This window comes from Bos grunniens, chromosome 12, assembly GCF_055505025.1.
Source record: "Bos grunniens cultivar Pamir isolate PY7600 chromosome 12, Bosgru_T2T1.0, whole genome shotgun sequence".
In the NCBI taxonomy this organism is placed as follows: domain Eukaryota; kingdom Metazoa; phylum Chordata; class Mammalia; order Artiodactyla; family Bovidae; genus Bos; species Bos grunniens.
This window is the reverse complement of record NC_141176.1, coordinates 67,749,203-67,769,597: the sequence shown is the minus strand read 5'-3', so window position 1 is coordinate 67,769,597 and position 20,395 is coordinate 67,749,203. Positions and strand designations below refer to the sequence as shown.

Sequence of the window (20,395 nt, the reverse complement as noted above, 5' to 3'; positions counted from 1 at the left end):
TCCTAGAGGGTGGGCTGATGGAAAAATTATGGGTCGAGCACAAAATGCGGTTCTGTTGTTATCAAGTTCAAAGACTCTTGCCCATTTTCACATCAAAAGCAGTATCCATTAAAGCCTGAGGTTAAGGAATGGGCGAAATCTTACTGTACTGACTTCTCATGATGTAAGTAGGATCTTAAACTCTAAAGTTCAGAGCAACAATGGCTCCATCTTTAAAGCTGATGTAAATCAAGGGGTGTTGAAAGCTCTAGCAATAGAATATCACTTACACTGTTCCTGGAGACCCCGGTCTTCGGGAAAGGTAGAAAAAGGCTAATGGCATTATTAAGAGGCATCTGTGTAACCTAACTCAGGAAACACAAGACAGTTGGTTTGAAGTTTTACCAATACCTTTAATGAGTGCTCTAACTGCTCCCCCAAAATAGGATTATCTCAATGACAGACAGTTTTTATGCATAGATATTTCATAGATCCTAAAGCCTTAGAATTAACTGTGTGACTCAGCTTTCAGCTTTTCAACCTCCTTATCAATTGAAGGCTTCCCATGGTGGGTTTCTCCACTTCAAGGAAAGGACTTTCTTCAAGTCTATGAATACCTTCACCAACAACAATCATATGTGACACCTTTCCTTGATCTGATGACATCTAACAATCCTAAGATGGACTAAATGTAACTATGGACATAATGCGACTCTTAATTTTGATTATGTTTTAACTTGGTTTAATGACTATTTTGCCTTACATCTGTAACTGTAAAATGGCATTTGTTTCTAACTGTTTGAAACCTTTTAAGTTACAAATGTTGTCCAGGCTCCTGCGAGTGCCACAGCCTCCTCTAACTATTACCTGGATCATAGACCCTCAATATGAGGGTTAGGAAAATATGTTGCCTCAGCAACTTAAGGACAATGCTCCATCACAGAAGGAAGTAGTTATGGAATGAAAATGACGCTCCTTTCCCTTGGCAACATAATTCTCCTAAAAGAAAAGGGTGGCAGGCAGGGTGGGTGTGGGGAATGAGAGAATCAGTTCCTAGGCAGGTTGATAATTCTGGGGTCCCCAAGGAGGAGATGGAGAAGGCAATGGCACCCCACTCCAGTACTCTTGCCTGGAAAATTCCATGGATGGAGGAGCCTGGTAGGCTGTAGTCCATGGGGTCGCTAAGAGTCGGACACGACTGAGCGACTTCCCTTTCACTTTTCACTTTCATGCATTGGAGAAGGAAATGGCAACCCGCTCCAGTGTTCTTGCCTGGAGAATCCCAGGGACAGGGGAGCCTGGTGGGCTTCCGTCTATAGGATCGCACAGAGTCGGACACGACTGAAGCGACTTAGCAGCAGCAGCAGCAAGGAGGAGAAAGGGGTCTGGGGCTCTTGAAGAGGAGATAGGGGTCTAGAATTCTCAAGGAGGAGGAAAGGACAAATTTGTTTTTCTACATTCCTTTAAGTAGGGATTATATAACAACAATATATCCTGCTTGAGACAGTTTTTCCTTGAAAACCTGACTAATCCTGTCATCTTAAAATGTATATTATGGGAAAAGAAGAAAGAAAGAAAGTGAAGTCATTCAGTCATGTCCAACTCTTGGTGACCCCATGGACTGTAGCCTACCAGGCTCCTCCATCCATGGGATTTTCTAGGCAAGAATACTGGAGTGGGTTGCCCTTTCCTTCTCCAGGAGGTTTTTCTGACCCAGGAATTGAACCCGGGTCTCTCACATTGTAGGCAGACACTTTACCATTTGAGCCACCAGGAAAGTCCATATTATGGGAGTGGGTCTAGTAAGATCTTTGCAACCTTGAGACATTCTTTTGATTTTTTCAAATAACCAATTTTAAAAGTATATAACTCCCTTGCTTAGACTAGCAAGGGGGCACTGTCCATCCCTCTTCTGATGTCTGCATCAGAAGCTTTCTCTGTCCCTTTTTATATTTTAATAGAATTCTGCTACACAAAAGCTCTAGAGTGATCAAGCCTGGTCCCTGGTCTTGAAGCTAAATCTTCTTTGGAGATCAGGAATCCAACATCATTCACTGTAAGTTATCACAAGGACCTATTGTATAGCTCAGGGAATTCTGCTCAATCTTATGTGGCAGCCTGGATGGGAGAGGAGCTTGGAAGAGAATGGATATATCTATATGTATGGCTGAGTCCTTTTGCTGTCCACCTGAAGCTATCACAACATTATTAATCAACTATACTCCAATATAAAATTAAAAGTTTAAAAAAAAATAGTACTCTGGGCTGTTCCAGGGACTTTGTACATTGTAACTGATTTACAAAGTGTGAAACTTGCAAAAGGTCTGGAAAGGTGATGATTGAGGTGACCTACTAGGGAACTGTACCATTTAAAAAAAAATACATATTAAGTACAGATTGCTTGACAGTTTCTTGTTCACAGATGCAGAGGAGAAACTTAGATTAAGCAGCTTGTCTGAGGAAACCCAGCTTAGGAAGAGTAGAGGTGCTGATTGGAGGCCATACTCTTTCTGTATTATCATACTTAGAACACTATCTTGTTAATCTTCTTTTTCAGTTCTTTTCTAAATGCTCAGTAGCTCACTCTCTTAACAGTTAAATCCTTGGAATAAGGAGAAACGAAGTTCCCACCATAACATAAATAACAATAGATTCTACTGCCAATAACACAGTATCTTTAATTCACATCTTTCTGACTCAGGAAACACACAATGCACTCAGATTCTCTCACTCTTTTTTGCTTTCCATCTAAATACTGTAATTTTCATTATCTCCAAAGTAATATTACCATGTTTCTATTGAATGAAGTTTAAAGTATTAACTTTGCTGGATTTAGAATATATGTTTTCTGCTTTATTCTTTCTCCTATTGCCACAAAGATGAGAAGCGTATTAACTGAAAGGAGATAACACTTTGGTGTCCACTCCATGTAGCTTACACATTCTGGGCTCCCACAGTGATATTTGGCCTGAACATTTTGTTAACTAAATCCCAATGTTTATACAAATAACATGCAGTAACTTTATTCTCAAGACTCTTTTATATGTATTTCTCCCTCTCTCTCTTAGTCACTTAGTTGTGCCCGACTCTTTGTGACCCTGTAGACTGTAGCCTGCCAGTTTACACTGTCTATGGGATTTCCCAGGCAAGAATATTGGAATGGGTTGCCATTTCAAACATTTCATGTTTTTCAAAATTCTTCCACAGCTTTTCAGGCTTATATCTTAAGGTCTGCAGTATTATATTCTAGAGGCTGGATAGCCAACCTTCTTTTAATTTCTTTTAAAATCTTTGAAAATTGCAAGTTTCTTTTAGTAGATATCTTCCATGATGAGATAGAGGGAGTGTTAGACTGTGAAACAAAAGGTCAAATTCTAGTTCCTTTCTAACACTTTTTTTTTTGGTTTGTTTTGCTTTGTGACTTTCCCAGCTCAGCAGTCTATAAGCTTTTATCCCTGAGGCTGTTTAGAGAAAGTAATGTGTATCACCCACAAATTTTGTTATACCCTGGGAAGCAAGATTCAAATTAGATAGAGCTATAAAGTTGCTCGTTTGGATGCTTTTGGTCATTGTAAGTGCATGAAGTCAGAGAAAATAAAGATCAGAGGAAGGTATAATCTAGCTAGAGGAAATATAAGATGCACAGGGCCTATTGAAAAGGGAGTACCCTTTGGATTATCAACGAATTTAAAGAAGATTAGTATGACTGGAGCTCCGTAAGTGAAGAGATGGGCGAGAGTTGACAATGGGAAGTAGGCAGGGGTCAGATCATATTGCACTTTGTATGTCATGGGAGAGAGTTTGGATTTTATTTTATGTGAAAAGGAAAGGTTTATACACGGCAATGATCTGACCTGTTTCGTGTTTTCAAGTGTCTCTTCTTTAGTTATATAGAGTATGGGTTGTAGAGGGTTCAAGTGTAAACCTAAGGAATGAATGAGAGGTTACTGCAGGTGAGAGATGCTGGTGGCTGGAATTAGAGGGGCGGGAATGGAGGGAGAGAGTAGTAGGCAATTTGGGGGTAAGGTTTGAAGCATTGCTGATAGGATGTGGTGAAGGATTGGGTGTGGTTTTTAAGTAAAGAAAAAAAATATCTAGTAACTAGAGAGGCGAACATACTGATTTTGAGATGCAGATTTAGTTAGAATACTGTTGAAAAACATCTAAAAATAACAGTGGCTGAAATAAGATAGGCTATTTCTTTGTACCAATCTGAATATAAGTAGTTCAGGACTGAGGTGATAGGGAATTATGGGAACCTAGGGGTCTATTATTGTTTTCTTCTGTTATCTTCAACATTGGGTTTCCCTGCTGGTGCATGCAATGCAAGAGATGTGGGTTCAGTCCTTGGGTTGGGAAGAACCCCTGGAGGAGAAAGTGGCTACCCACTCCAGTATTGTTGCCTGGAAAACTCCCATGGACAGAGGAGCCTGGGTAGCTACAGTCCATGGGGTCACAAACAGTCGAACATGACTGAGCATGCATGCACACATATCATCAACATTAAATTTTTTCCCTCTGGTTTATGGTAACTGCTTTGGATCCTTCTATCACCTTCCAAGCAGTGGAAAGGAAGAAAGGGAAGAAAGAGGGTGCATTTATTTTGTTCTTAAGAAAAGAAAACTCTCCTAGTCTAGGGAATTCCCTGGTGGTCCTGAGGTTATGACTTGGTGCTTTCACTGCCAATGCCCTGGTTCAATCCCTAGTCAGGTGCCTAAAATCCTGAAGGCTATAAGGTACATATCCGCCACCCCTGACCCCCCCAAAGAGAGTACAACTCTAAAGTTACATTTACCAATTCTACTCTTATCCCACTATTCAAAATTATGTGATCTCACATACCTGCAAGCAGGGCTTGGGGTTAGGAAACCGTGTCTTTAACTGGGTGGCCCCCATGACTCAGAACTATGACACCTACATCAGTGTGACATAACCAGGGCTAAGAACTGAGAGCATCTGTGTCAACATGACTTAGCTGTTTGTTTCAGCCCAGAAGAGATAAGACTGTAAATCAATAAATAACTTCACTATTTGCTTCAAGAAATTCTTATAAATCAATTTGCCTGAGACAACAGTCTGCTGCTCATCTGTTCAAACAGGTTGCTTATCAAAGTATTTCAGTACTTACTAAGACCCTTCCTTCCCTTACTATCTCCGCCAATCCTGAACAGCCCTGTCTTGAACTTTGATCCCAATCACTTCCCTTCTTTGAAGAGCCTTCTTTAAATCAGATGAGGCCAGAATCCAAACTCTATAAATATCTCACTTCTAAAATCCCCCTTGTGATACCTTAAAACTTTGTCAAGATGGTATTTCTTTCTCCCTTACTGAAGTGAGTTTAAATAATCTTAGCTTTTACTTTATTAAAGCGAGTTATTTTGAAAATTTCAGCTATCTTAAAGTTTACTGGGATCCAGCTAAGATACCTTTCAAGGCCACAGCATAAGACCTGGGAACCTCCCCTGACCAGAATGGTGGGGCAAGTCTTGAGTTGGATCTGAGTTCCAATTATTTTCCATTGAGCAACAAATGATAAGTTTATGTTGGGCTGGCCAGAAAGTTCATTCGAGTCTTTCATACAATCTTATGGAAAAACCCTAATGAACTTTTGGCCATCTCAGTTGAGATTCTTTGGCTAATAATCGTATTGAGCAACTCTCATCTGTGGTTGAACTTTGCCTTGTTGCTAATTAAACCACTGTTTTGCTTGTCCCTGTCTACTTCTGTTTCTGTATGTTTTGAATTTACTACAGTGAATGTGTAGAAAGAGGATAGGTATAGATGTGATCATCTGTGAAAACAAGTTCAGAAAGTCTTGCTGGATATCCCTGTATACTTTTTACCCTGGGTCATCTTATCTAGGCATTAGGAGATGCTCCTCAGTCTTGTTTTTATATCCCCTACAACTATTTGGATTAGTCCCATCTCCATACAGGCTGGAGTTTTGTCAGATTCTCTGTCAGGGTGATTAGTCAATTGGTTACATGCTGGAGATGTGAAGTTACATGCTCAGTGCTCTTACTAATCATGACAGTACTCTATAGACTGTCTTAGTCTAAATCTAAAGTTTGTTCCTCCCCTGGGTCACACCCCTTACATGTATTTATTCTGTAACTTTATTTGGTGTGACTATTGTACCAAATGGCACAATCTCACAAGCGTCATTTAGCATAATAAGAGCCACTTTTGTAGATCTTTAACATGAACAAAATTCATGTGAGAAGTATTATACCATGAAAAGGTAGTAAAATTCCGAACATTCAATGGCCTTTAATTTTTTGATTAGTATGCAGAAACTTTCAAAATAAATTTAGATTCTAAAATATCTTTCTTAGAAGAGTGTTTGGCAAAGGCAAATGGAAAGTGTGGAAAATCTAAGGAGATTTCTTTTAATCTCCCCAAATCAAGAGCTGAAGCTAATGAGATAAACATTATTATTATCTTAAGTTGGCAGAGGAGGAAGCAGGCTTAAGGAGCAGCTAACTTGTCCAGTGACTGCCAGTGTGGTATGCATAATAATGACCTCTTTTCACTCCAAAGATGTCCATGTCCTAACCTCTAGAATCTATGGATATGTTACCTTACATGTTTAGAGGAACTTTGCAGATGTGGGTAAGGATTTTGAGATGGTGATATTAATCTGGATTATCAAGGTGGCCTCGATTTAATCAAAGGAGTCCTTGTAAGTGAAGCAGGGAGGTAGGAGGGTCAAAGTCAGAGGTTTAAAGATGCTACACTGCTGGCTTTGAGGATGGAGGTGAGGGACATGAGCCAAAGAATGTGGGTGGCTCTGAGAAGCTGAAAAAGACAGGAGAACAGATTCTTCCTGGAGCATCCAGAAAATATGCAGCTCTGCTCACACCTTCAAGCAGGCCCAGTGGAACACATTTTGGGGTCTGACCTCAATAAATGTGGATAAAAATTTGTATTGTTTCAAACCACCAAGTTAGTGGTGATTTCTTACAGAGAAAGTGAAAGTTGCTCAGTCGTGTCTGAATCTTTGCGACTCCTTGTACTATTCAGTCGATGCAATTCTCCAGGCCAGTATACTGGAGTGGGTAACTGTTCACTTCTCCAGGGGATCTGCCCAACCCAGGGATCAAACTCAGGTCTCCCACATTGCAGGCAGATTCTTTATGAGCTGAGCCACAGGGGAAACCCAAGAACACTGGAGTGGGTAGCCTATCCTTTCTCCAGCGGATCTTCCCAACCCAGGAATTGAACTGGGATCTGCTGCATTGCAGGCAGATTCTTTATCAGCTGAGCTACTTACAGTAGCAGTAGATAAATAACACAGCTTGTAAATGTTGAAGCAGGTATTTGTCTGGTTTAACACTGCCACACATATTTTCAATCAGCCCCCATAACTCCCCCCAAATTAAAACCACCAAACAAGCAAACCTCACAAACCCAAATGGGGCTGAAAAGAAAAAGGAAGCCAAGGCAGAGGAATCAAGAGTAAAATCCAGTTAAAAAATATGTGTGTTTGTGTTGTGTGTGTGTGACTGTGATGGTAGTCAGGAGAAACTATGTAGTGAGGGAGCTGTTTTATTGTTTAAGGCCTCAAATACACATTGGTTTTAATGCACTCTGTTCAAAGTGTGTAACTGGGATGTTCAAGTAAAAAGTATCCAATTAGGATAGGCACGATCCACAATTTTCAACAGTACAGAAATGGTTTCTTTTGAAAAATGCCCCTATTTTTAATTGATTTGCATCTCTATTCATTGCAGGAAACTCTTGCTAAATTTACTGTTATTAAGTTCAAAGATATTATCAATAGAAAAATATATTTATCATGTTTCCACATTCTCCTTTACATCCTCCTGGTTAACAGAAGGATTTTTGACATTGGCTACTTCAGGCAGGGGGAGGTCACATGATAAATTAGAAAGGAGTATATTTGGTTTTCACAATATTATATCCTTGTACACCCACAATGATACAATAACAGCCTGTCTAATTATTCAAAAGACCTTGATTGCCAGTGTTCTCAAGGTTCTGTGAGACTGATGCCTGTCACCTCTGCCCTCATTCCTAGAATAGCCTACAACAGTCTATAACCAAAACCCTCTTCACTCAAATGTCCCTGATTTCAGTTACATTCTAAAAGAGCTAGAAAAAGAGAAATCTTACCATAGATCCTACTCCATATTTATATATGCTGTTGGCCTGTCCCTTTCTCCATGACTTGTATTGATGAAAACAGATTTAGAGAATCCAAATTTCTACCAAATGTTTATTTTCATCTCTTAATCACTTATCTTTTTCTCTGGTTCCTAATTACATCTAGAGAATGATACTTGAGCAAATCAATGTATGGTATCATCATCATTATATTTATAAATATATAAATATTTATTTATACAAAAATGTAAATACAAAATATAAATTTGTACCAAATCTTGTACCAAAAATACAAGGCTTTGGTTTAATTTAAATTGCTATAAAGACACCGGCAACTATTTTCAGTGATGGTGCTTATGTTAACACCCTGCATAAGATACTTTTTTGTGAAACTATGGTAATAAAGAACCACATATTCTCACTAAAAAAGCAAATTCAAATCCCTTTTCTGCCCTTTCTATTTTCCAACTGAAGTTTTGGAAGAGTGTACATTTGTTTCTCTCTCCATGAAAGAAACAAAGCATGTAGTCTGGGGACTCTTTTCAGCACTGGGTATGGACAGCACCAGGGATGACAGTCTATCCCAGACAGGAGTTGTTCTCCTTGGATAAAACAGATCCGGAGGCAGACTTTGGGAATTATAATCTTCTTTAAGTAATCTCTTTGCTGCATTGGCCACACGTCAGAAGCTGCTCTTCAAATCATTGTGAGCGGGGAGAGTAAAATGTTGTTCTTGTATAAAATTTCTTTTTTGGTTCAGTAATGCATGCAATTGACATAAAATTCCCCAAAGTGCAAAAATATATTCTCTAGTCAATTAATTGCCTTCCACAGAGCTTGCCACTGTAGCCATCAGGCATATATTTTCTTGATGGGGCACATCAAAGCCTTTTTGTGCTAAGTAATTCCAACCAGCATTTTGGAATTACTAATAACTAATTACTTAATAACTAATTACTTAGTTACACAATGTGTGCTCAGTTGCTCAGTCAGGTTCGACTCTGTGGCTTCATGGACTGTAGTCTGCCAGGCTCCTCTGTCAATGGGGTTTCCCAGGCCAGAATACTGGAGTGGGTTGCCAGTTTCTATTCCAGGGCATCTTCCCAACCCAGGGGTCGAACTTGTGTCTCTTGCATCTCGTGCTTTAGCAGGTGGATTCTTTACCACCGTACCACCTGGGGAAGCCCCTTGGGCAATATGCTTGGGGCCATTTTATACAGGAAAATCACCAAAAAAAAAGCATAAAAATGTAAAGAATGAGGCACTAAGCAGAGGCCCCCCAAAATACTTCTTTACAGTATAAGAAATGAAATAAGGCAGAGAATCACTTTGTTTGACTTCAGCTCTGAATATGTGCACCAGGGGGTCTCAGATTTTATTTTTTGCTGCCCTGTCCGTATCCACAAGTGAATGCAGAAGTTCTCTGAGTACTCATTTTAGAGTTACAAAGAGATTTTACCAAGTAGGTGAATCTGCAAATGTGGAATCTGTGAATAATAAGGATCAATTTCCTTAACAATATACCTTGGCCATGTCTCTTAATAGTACACAAAATAGTTCACAAAATTCTTTTAAATAGTTATATTTTATTCCATTTAGAAATGGAGCACAATGGATTCAACCAACTTCTTGTTAATCAGGATTTAGAGTATTATTTTTTGTTACTGTTGTAAACAATGCTACAGAGAAATATTCTTATAAATTTTATTTTGCCCATTTTTAAGTGTAACTGTAGTATATGTTTCTAGAAATTGGATTGCCAGATCAGACTATACCTAAGTTTTCCATTTTGATTTTTTTCCTTTGCTGTTTTGTTACTTTTAAATCATAAAGCAACTCCCCTAGAATATTGCTTTCCAGATTTTGTAAGCAAACATGTCATCTTTTAATAAGAGACATATAGCCTTCCTTTAAGAAGGAATAACATATTCTCAGGTGGAAAGTCTAACACTTGAATTGATTTCTATCCTCTAGGAGAAAAGCAAGATCCTTTTGAATTGATTTTGATGCTGTGAGACAAAAATAAGTTAAAAAATAAAGAAGGTGAGTTTTGCCTCATTTCATATTGGTTACTGGGATTTGGTAAAAGTCCAATGTGTTTCAAGCAGAACATGATGATTAATAAGTGATGACAAGGTTCAAAGGCAGTCACACACCCAGGCAGCTCCCATCTCACCATGCTTCTTTTGGCAACAGACTTATTGGTACTGGAGAATGGTAACAAGAGTTCCATGAGTGTCCAGGGAAGCAGATATGCTGCAGTCTTCCTGTCAAATAAAAATGTGGAAGGAGATAGAGAATGACCTTGCACACATGATAGCTGGCCTATTGAGGACTGTAAGGTTACTTATAACTGTGAGAAAAAGAGTATATTTTGGCATTACTTTTTATCAAGGCACTCTGTTTTCAACATAAACCCAAGCTGGATTTGCTAATGATATTTGACCTAAATGTTGACTTTTCCTTTGTTTGACCCGTATGACTGAGAGAAAGGGGGAAATTTGGCTCTCCAGGGAAAGAGAGAGCTTGATAAGATTCTCACTATATAGGGATCTGGAGGCATAAAAGGTTGGAAATTCAAGAAATGTTCTTTAGATAAGAAGCCCAAAGCAAAATCTAGAGTGTAGATTTAGGTAGGTGATAAATTTATGGGCTATTTACGCTAAGAAAAGAGTCAAATCAGAGCCAGGTTGCTGGAATCAGATGAACCACTCGAAAGAGGATGAAATATCAGAATTGGGTCATGAGCCAGAACAGACAGTCTTGGAGGACCAGGAAGGCATTGAAGTTTTTGAAAATGAAAAAATGTCATGAAAATAAGCATGACACATGTGGCTTATTAACTATAGACCCACTAAAAGTGGAAAACAGTGGTAAAAGAAACCAAGGCAATTTGGGTAGGTTAAAAGTTTAATACAGTGGATCCACACATTGGCTTGGAGCAGGCAATGGCAACCCACTGCAGTATTCTGTCCTGGAGAATCCTATGGACAGAGGAGACTGGTGGGCTATTGTCCATAACAGCGCAAAGAGTTGGACATGACTGAAGCAACCAAGCACACATTGACTAATGAACTGTCTCATCCTTGGTACGTTTAGGTTCCTGTCAGAATAAGAACTGATTTCTAAGTTTGAGTCTCCTGGCTTCTGCAGTTGAACTGAAGCGGGTACGCAAAGCAGTGAAGCAGTCTCAAAAGCTCATGGTACCATATTTGCTCAGTCTTGGAGAACTTCTACTATATCAATCTTATACATTATGCTTTAACAAATCCCTCGGAATTCTACTGCCTATAGGGTCAGTTATAAACTCTTGAATATGTCATAGAAGGACGATCATTTTTATCCCCAGCCATCATTCTTGACTCGGTTTCCAGCTCTCCACCACATCTTCCTTAATCTCTAGCCACTTGAGAATGTTTTAATTTTTTTACTGTGCCATGTTCTCTCTTGCCTAAGATGTTGTACATTCTGTCTCTTCTCACAACAGCTTGCCTCCAACACCTCCCCCTTCCTATTGTCCACTTGTGAGACTTGCTACCAGTCAAGCATTACTCCTCTTCGAAGTCTCCGCTGACCATCTAAGGAAGCTAGGGGCTTCTCCTCTTCTCAGTATGCATAACATCTTCACAAGTCACTCTGTTAATCTCTTCCCTGTGCTATTGATAGTGATAGAAATTGAAGCTCAAATTACAGCAAAAAGGCACCTGCCCTGAATATTGTTTTCCCAAGCCATGATCACTAATGGATTTTCTCTAAGAGGTTTAATTGTCTCTACTTTCTAATATGAAGTATTTGATCCCCAGTCTCATTCTCTCTGAGTGGAATAACATGTATGCATGATTTAAAAATACAATGATAGCTGAATTTATTTTTAAAGGGAAAAGGTCAATAACCTTGAATTAAATTCCATCAAATTATATATTTCTCATGTAAGAATTCGGAGAAGGCTCTTATCTATCTCCAACTATATATCTAAACATCATCCGGTAATCTTGTTTATATTCCCAGTCATAATCATTATAATAATACCTGGAGCTTGTGTGATTTACAAACTACTCAGAAATTCCCTGGAGCTTCCCTGGTGGCTCAGACCGTAAAGCGTCTGCCTGCAATGTGGGAGACCGGGGTTCAATTCCTGGGTTGGGAAGATCCCCTGGAGAAAGAAATGGCAATCCACTCCAGCACTCTTGCCTGGGAAAATCCCATGGATGGAGGAGCCTGATAAGCTACAGTCCATGGGGTTGCAAAGAGTCAGACACAACTGAGCGACTTCACTTCACTTCAGAAATTCCCTGCTCTTTTTCTTCAAAGCAAGCCAATAGGATAGTTGTCTAAGAATTATTACAGACAAGAAAGTGTTTTGTATCCAAAGTAATATTGTCAATGGTGGCAATGGGACTTGAACACAACTTTTCTCATCCTATGTATCCTGATCTCTCTATTATGTTAAGTAAATAAATCACCTGTTGATTGCTCACATAAATTCTCAACTAAACTTCTACAAATTAAGTATTATATGGTATCAAAATAAAAAATGAGGACTTAGAATTTTCTACGGGCATGAAATCACTCTGAAAACTCAAGCAAACAAGAAACAGTACATTTCTCTATTTTCCATAGATGAGTTGATTCCCACATTAAGCCCAATATCCTGCCCAGAGAGCATGGAATTTAATCTCAGTAAATCTTGGGCATCTCTTCTTTTTCAAGGTTATGTAAGAGGCCCTCCTCCTTTCCTTTTCAGCACTAAGTGATATGAATATAGTTTGTGTGGGGGTTGAAAATATGGCTGAAGGATGTCTTTCTCTGAGCTCTTCAAATCAACAGGCTTCTACTTGCAAGCTACTTTTTCAACAAACTTCCTAATTTTTCTACAGACTTAAGCTTTGGAAAACCAGAAATGCTGCAGGTTACTCATTTTTTGAGTTCTTTTATGTACCTTTTTTGCTCTGAGCTGATTCCCTGTTTGCAATAGGAAGGAAGGCAGATGAAATATGTGTGGTGAGGGGAAAAGGGAAAATATAACAAGGGAAAAAAAAAGACCTGTAAATCACTCACAGATCTCAAAATCACAGTATCACTGCCAGTGTTTTAACCTTACAGTAAACTACTTTTCTGCACGATGGGTGCAGGAATAGGGTATAAGACTAGGAGAAAAATAAAGTATATGCAGTGGCATAATTTTTAAGACATTTCAACCTCAAGCCATTGCCTCTGAAAATACAGTTATCACATCAGATATTAACAACCACATGACTTTAAAACCTGGACTAATCGGCAAATGTGCTCACGATATTTTAATGAAAGTTTAGTCATTTAAGAAAATCTGTTTGGCTTCTGAGCTCCCATAGACTGATTTTCTTTAGGAAAGAGATGAATTCTCTCTAAACACTTGATGCTTTTGTCCTGTGTCAGTGTTGCACCCTAGGGCTTCTTAGTTCCACGATAAACTTGAGTTTCCTCATAAAACTTTTGGGTGGGAAGGAAACTTCCATGACAGTTTCCATGTAGGAGGATATTCTTTGTCTAAATACTCTCAACCTTGGGTCTTAACATTTATTTCTCCCCAAGGAGGTGAGGAGAGTTCTTTCATTGTTGAGTTTGGCAGAAGTGGTGGGAATCCATCCCCCATCCTACTCTCTGGGGTCAACCTGCCTGTAGAAAACAGGCCTTTTGACCTCTGCCATGAATTAAGTTTGACAGAGAGGGGCTCCATGTGGGGAGTTTTGCCTTGCTCAGCCTCCGAGTGTGTGGGTGAATTGCCCAGCTCTGGGCAGCCTCAAGGGAGCAGTTGCAGTTCCCTCTGAAAGCCACATTAATCAGTGTTAGTTGTATCAGTAACACAGATGATTTTTTAAAATCTTCACTCTGTCAGACTTTCTGTCTTATTTCTTAATTGGTTCACCCTTTGGGTGTGGAAAAACAACAATATAATTAATTGGGCTTCTTCTAAAATATTAACTATCACTTTGAACAAGCTCTTCACTTTCTAGAGTTAGAAGCTGTGCTTCATATGGAACAAAAGCAACTGGCTGAAAAGTTCAAAGCGAAAAAAAAAAAAAAGAGAAATTAATCAACTTTTCAACACATTGCCAAATAAGGATGGCTGTATTGTTTTTTATTACTTAATTGAATTTCTAAATTGAGGTCAGCTAAATCTATCATTCATTTTGTTGTCATAGTTTCCGTGTCCTATACAGGTAAAATCATTTTGGGTATTTTAAAATCTTTAACTAAGAGGCAGGCTCGCTTATTTCATAAATATTTTTGAACGTGGCTCTGAGTTCCCATGCACACTTATAGCCTTAAACCCAGTCATTTCTTTTTCCCTTCCAGCTCTTCCTTCAAACACATTTCCTACAGTGATACTGGTTAGAATAGTCTTTGCCTTTTGGATATTTTCAATAATACTGAAAGTGGAGAATAAAAAATTTGACTTGTCCCCTCTAGATTTTGTGAATATGACTGCAGAACCATTTCAGTACTAAATAGATATAATCTTCCCCAATATTGGTAAGCTATGATCTCAAGACAGAATTTCCAGCAGAAATCACCAATGTTATTTGGTCTTTTTTGGTACTAATTAGAAGGTGATCAGTTTGAATGAAAATAATAATAAGAATCTAATTTTATGCATTTTCCCTAGGCTTATGGATAGTTCAAATGTAGAGAACAAAGTCAATGCAGATAGGAGGTTAAGTTGGTTTTCTCAATAATAATTAACATTGACTTAAAGACAACCAAAATTTTTATAAAGTGATTAGCAATTGACTATGGCTATAATTTCAGACTTTGCCTATACATATATAAACTATGTATAACTTTCTTAGATTTCTCAGATTTTAATAATAGTATTGTGTTGCTTGGTCTATGAATGTAATGGGAAAATAATAACATGAATATGCAATTAAGATTGAAGGCAGGAGGAGAGGGGGACAATCAAGGGATGAGATGGTAGGATGACATCACCAACTTGATGGACATGAGTTTGAGCAAACTCTGGGAGTTGGTGATGGAAAGGGTAGCATGGCATGCTGTGGTGCATGGGGTTGCAAAGTCAGACTCAGCTGAGCAACTGAACTAAACTGATATAATTTAAATGGTTTTGTGTGGGTACTCATCTTTACTTACTAACTTTTCACTTAGGATGACATCATTGAAATGAATCATTGGTTTGTTCAGTTATTACCCAATAGCAACTTAAAATCCTAATTTTTACAATGTATTGGCTATCTAAGAAGTGAATTTTGGACTGAAGGCCTTTTTCTGTTACCATCCTACCCACCTGACGATTCACTCTTTCAATTCATCTGTTCATTTTCTTAGTAATGAGATTTTTACTTTTATAAAAATTTCTCTCATTTTTGAGATCAACTATGATTATTCATTAACTATGATTAGCTCTAATAAGTTAGTAGTGGAGAAAGAGCTCTCTCTGCTATATTCTTTAGAAACAGGCAATTTAACGGTGAGATTTTAAAGTGTTATATCAGGCTAATAGAAGACTTGTTTGTGGCATTTAGAATATAATAGGCCTATAGAATAGGTATTTGAGTATTTGAAGATTTATAACTTTCATGTTATCATCTAGTCAATCATTCATACATTGAACAAACATTTCTTCAGTAGCAAGTATTGCCCGACACTATTGTACTAAAGCTTAAGGTTTCAGAGCCTCATGCAAATTCTCAGGTCATCTATTTCAGTATCCATTCCATCCAGCCGTCTCTCCATCTGTCCTTTTGTCCACCCATCTATCAATCCAATGAGTTATCCGTTAATGCGTTAGTCTCTTATTCAGTATTTGTCTTTCCTGTCAAAATATAAGTTTTACAGGGAAGGTTCCGGTATTACATGCTTGTGGTGGCTCAGATGGTAAAGAATCTGCTTGCAATGCAGGAGGCCCACGTTTAATCCCTGGGTCAGGAAGATCTCCTGGAGAAGGGAATGGCAACCCACTCCAGTATTCTTGCCTGGGGAATTCCATGGACATAAGAGCCTGGTGGACTACAGTCCTTGGGGTCACAGAGAGTCAGACACAACTCAGCGACTAACACAACCTAACATAGTATTTCGAATATGGTAGCTTACTAAAGATTTGTTGACACAATGAATGAGTATGCCAAGTCTTGCACTTGGTGATGGGAAAATATCAAATAGCACACTGCCTTTGCAGTACTATATCTTAATACCTACTTAGGAAATTATAGGAAGTTGAGTCTTGTCATCTGAGTGATTATTTCCCATCTCTTTATTATATGTCAATATTAATTTTCCAAGTGAAAGTCTCTTAGTTGTGTCTGACTCTTTGCAACCCCATGAATTATACAGTCCATGGGATTCTCCAGGCCAGAATACCAGAGTGGGTAACATTTCCCTTCTCCAGGGGATCTTCCCAACCCAGGGATCGAACCCAGGTCTCCCACATTGTGGGTGGATTCTTTACCAGCTGAGCCACAAAGACTTCTTCATTAATCTAAGAATGAAGAAAGCCAGTGTCTACTGTTTAATTTCATAAGTTTATAAAGAATGTTTTACACATCTGACTTATTGCTAACACTTTTGCTCTTTTGTTTGCTCTTCTAATTAAGTTAATATAAATAAAAAACTTTATGTGCTAATAGCCTTTTCTTTACCCCTCCATTCTCCTTCCATCTTTCCTTCCTTCCTTCTTCCCCCTAAAGTCACCATTAAACTGGAATAACTGCATATAGTTCTGAATTCATACTTGGTTTTTAGAATATATTTGAAGGCTGTATGAAAATCTGGCTGCCATTATTTCTTAAAAGGTTTTATTTCACTGTCACATTTGTATTTATCTACTGATATTAGAGTATTGGTAAAAGTCGCATATTATATCAAACAGTTAAAGGTAAATATGTCACAGAGGTTGCACTGATCCTTAAATTGTTAGTTCAGATGTGTAAAAATTTGGCAGACTAAGCCACCTCCTCAGCGCCTCCCTCGGCAGTTCATAAAGCTTAATGTCTCATTGTGCACATGTTGAAAGCATGTCTGTACTGAGGCTTGACCAAAGGACGCACCTAATGAAATACATATTTGCATTGTTTGTGTTCATATTTAGAGCTGCCCCAAGGAATAAAGGCGTCTTCAGTGTTGTGTCGAAACAGTTTTGATTTTTCTAGTTAAAATCAAAGTGTTTCCAAGAAGCTGCGATGATGCAATGACAAACATCTGAGGAAACAAAATGTCTGTTACTAGGAAAGTACCATTAGTAGAACGACCACTTGCCAGGTGTCAATTTGAATTAGATCACAGTTAGAACTGGTAAAACCTCAGGAAAAATGCTGAATTGTGGGGGTGGGGGTGGGGACTGTTGGTGTTTTGGCCTCTTTGGATCTTTGCACAATTTAGTGACTTCTCATTAATTATGTGGTCAATGCTGTAGGCCCTGGTACCCCGAAAGAGCCTGTGACTCCTCAGAGGAAAATATAATGGAAACATTTACAAAGTATTTTCCAACCAAGTACCTGTCAGAAACACTTACTTCCTACTTTACTCCAGCACTCTTGCCTGGAAAATCCCATGGATGGAGAAGCCTGATAGGCTACAGTCCATGGGGTCGCAAAGAGTCGGACACGACTGAGCGACTTCGCTTTCACTTTCTTTAAGTCAGTGTAAAAATAAAGGAAGTCAAGAAAAAAAAAATAGGGATTTTTTTTTTTTTTTTCTGACTGGAGATCCTTGTGTGCACAATGCAGAAAATTTGAAAGGATTTGAATTGCTTACATGCAAATTCTTTTCCTTCCTATCCCTGGAATCCACTTAGCTTATGCAAACCTGGAAATGGTATTGTAACACTGTAGACTGCCATGAATCAGAAGTAAATCTTGTTTTCTACTTTTTGTTTAAGAAAAAATGAAAACATGAAAAAGAGCATTTCTACAGTTCATCATAGAGATGAACGGATTAGGTATTCTATTCATATTGTCAAGTGGATCAAAGGATGATCCAAATTTATACCTGATTTGGATAAATAGAAAAATATAAAAGTTAATATATAGTTAATATAAAGTTAACTCAAACTTTGAGGGCATTTGTATAAACTAAATAATCAGTTTGGATGGTATATCCTCACTAGGTAGTCACAAATATTAGCTTTAATTAGATACCATTAAATTTCCAGAAGACAAGAACGTATATATCGGTTGTACAATTCTTAGCATTCTGTATTTCTTTTTATAGCACTCATGAGTTTCATTATTTCTCTAATCTTCTGTTATCTGGCAAACTAAATAGAGGTGTAAATTTGGTCTGTTTTGCTTATCTTATTTCCAGTGCCTGGCACATACAAGGATCTCAAAGTGTTGTTGAATTAATTACTATTTTGAGGATCAATTCTATTTACACTTATTGTCATAATAGTTTGTTGTTTTCCATCTTGTTTATGTTAACTCTAGACTTCTTTGTTGGTTTCTTTATTTTCTAAATTTTGCTATATGATCTATTACCCAATTCCTACCCACTACTACTGATCATTTGTTAGGGAGGCCTCATGTCCTCGGTTCAACTAATTATCACTGTTATAACTTCAAATAGTAATCTTAAATGTATACTTAGTATATTTCCTAATTTATAAACTTCTGAAATTAAATAGTAGACACTGACTTTATTTCCAAAGATGATGAAATTCTCCACTTCTTTTTTCTTTTTTGGGGGGGGCTCCTTTTTTCCTGTTCATACTGTAACTTATTCATTTGTGAGTTTTTTTTATTTGAATATGTTCATTGCCTAGATTGGTTTAAACATTTTTCTCTCCAGGAAATGTCTGACTGTCTGACTGTCTGTCTATCTAATTTCACAATCCCTGAATATTTGAGACTGTCTGTTTAATCCCTTCAAATATGATTAATAACTGGACTGATGGAATACGTAATTTTGTCAAAAGACTTTTCTCATCAAAACTTTGTTATCTGAGATTACTGAGAATATTCAGGCCAGTCACATTTTTCTTCTCTAATTAGTAGATGATCTCTTTTTTCCCTATTAGGCAAGGTTTTCTTCTTGCCCCTTGAAGCTAAAGAATATCATCATTAAGGTATGTCTTTTTGTAGCTTTTTTTGTGTGTGTATGATAGGGAGGCCTGTTCAACTGTAGATTTGGGTCCACCTTAATCTCTTGTTTTTTTTTTTTCTCCTTATTTAAAAGTGCATTTTGCTTCATTTGTACACATCTCTTCTTTAGACACATCAAATAACTATATGTCAACTCATTTGTTTGCCTTCAATATTCTTCACCTTTCTTCAAAATTCGATTTCTCTTCTATTTATCTTTCTGTGTTTTTTCTCAGAATATCTTCCCCGTCAAAATAGTGTATATTCTCTTATTCTCTATAAAGTTTTTATCCCTTCCAAGTAAAGTCTGCCATTGCATTATTATCCACTGGATTTCTTTGCTCAGTCAATAACTGTTTGATCAGTCAGTACCTGCTTTATCTTGTTTTCTTGCTGAACAACCCATTCTGAAACTTCTATTTCAGTGTCCACGTCTGCCTTTATATCTTTGATAACATGAATCAGTTATATTAAAATTTCTTCTGTTTTCTGGAACAATGAATTAAGTTTCTCTTAACTTACCTTTCTTCACGGACTCTTTTTCTCCTTCCCCACACCCAACAGACAACTGTAACCCATCCCGCCATACCTTTTAACCGTCAAATAGTTTTATGTTTATTTTGTTTAACTCATCTTACAATAGAGACATTTTCACTGAACTTTTATATATTCTTCTTCCCTGTTATCCAAACCTTTCTCTTAAACTGGAACAGAGCCGCATATTGACAGTTTATATCATTTGTTCAGTATCTCATCTGAGTAATATGTTGGAACAATACTTTAAGCTGTGAATGATTATTTGGAAATGATTGTCTCTGGGCTTCTCTAGAATCATCTGCATCAAGAATTGCCTTTACAAATTGCTGACATACAATTTTGAATCAGAGAAAGTTTCTTAAAATTTTCCGTAAAATCTCTCTACTCAACCACACTGCTCTTATTGGTAAGATTGTTGTTTGATTATTCTAAGTCAGGTTGGCCATAGCTATTACACTCCGTTGGCTTTTGTTTTGGAGTAACTTCAAAACTATTACTGTTTGCCATGCTTGGTGTTAATAAGCAACAATGTTCCCCTTAAAACTGTTTCCTAGCTATACTACTTCACCCACTTCTCAGATAAAATTTTTGCTTTTGGTAAACAATGGAATAACAGGGACAATATTTAACCTCCTATCAAAAACACCTAGAAAATAAGAAAATAATACGAAGAGTTT

General features: G+C 37.8%; 1 long non-coding RNA gene across 39 annotated transcripts in view; it reads left to right on the top strand.

The window, feature by feature from the left end:
* Nucleotides 1–20,395, top strand: part of LOC147361841 (uncharacterized) — a 256,268-nt gene that overhangs the window by 75,027 nt on the left and 160,846 nt on the right. For 9 of the 39 annotated variants that reach the window (XR_015138330.1, XR_015138326.1, XR_015138325.1 and 6 more), the window contains one exon: nt 10,081–10,149. The exons of the other annotated variants lie outside the window; for them this stretch is intronic. This is a non-coding gene — a long non-coding RNA (uncharacterized LOC147361841). The remainder of the gene's footprint in view (nt 1–10,080; nt 10,150–20,395) is intronic. 39 annotated transcript variants of the gene reach the window in all.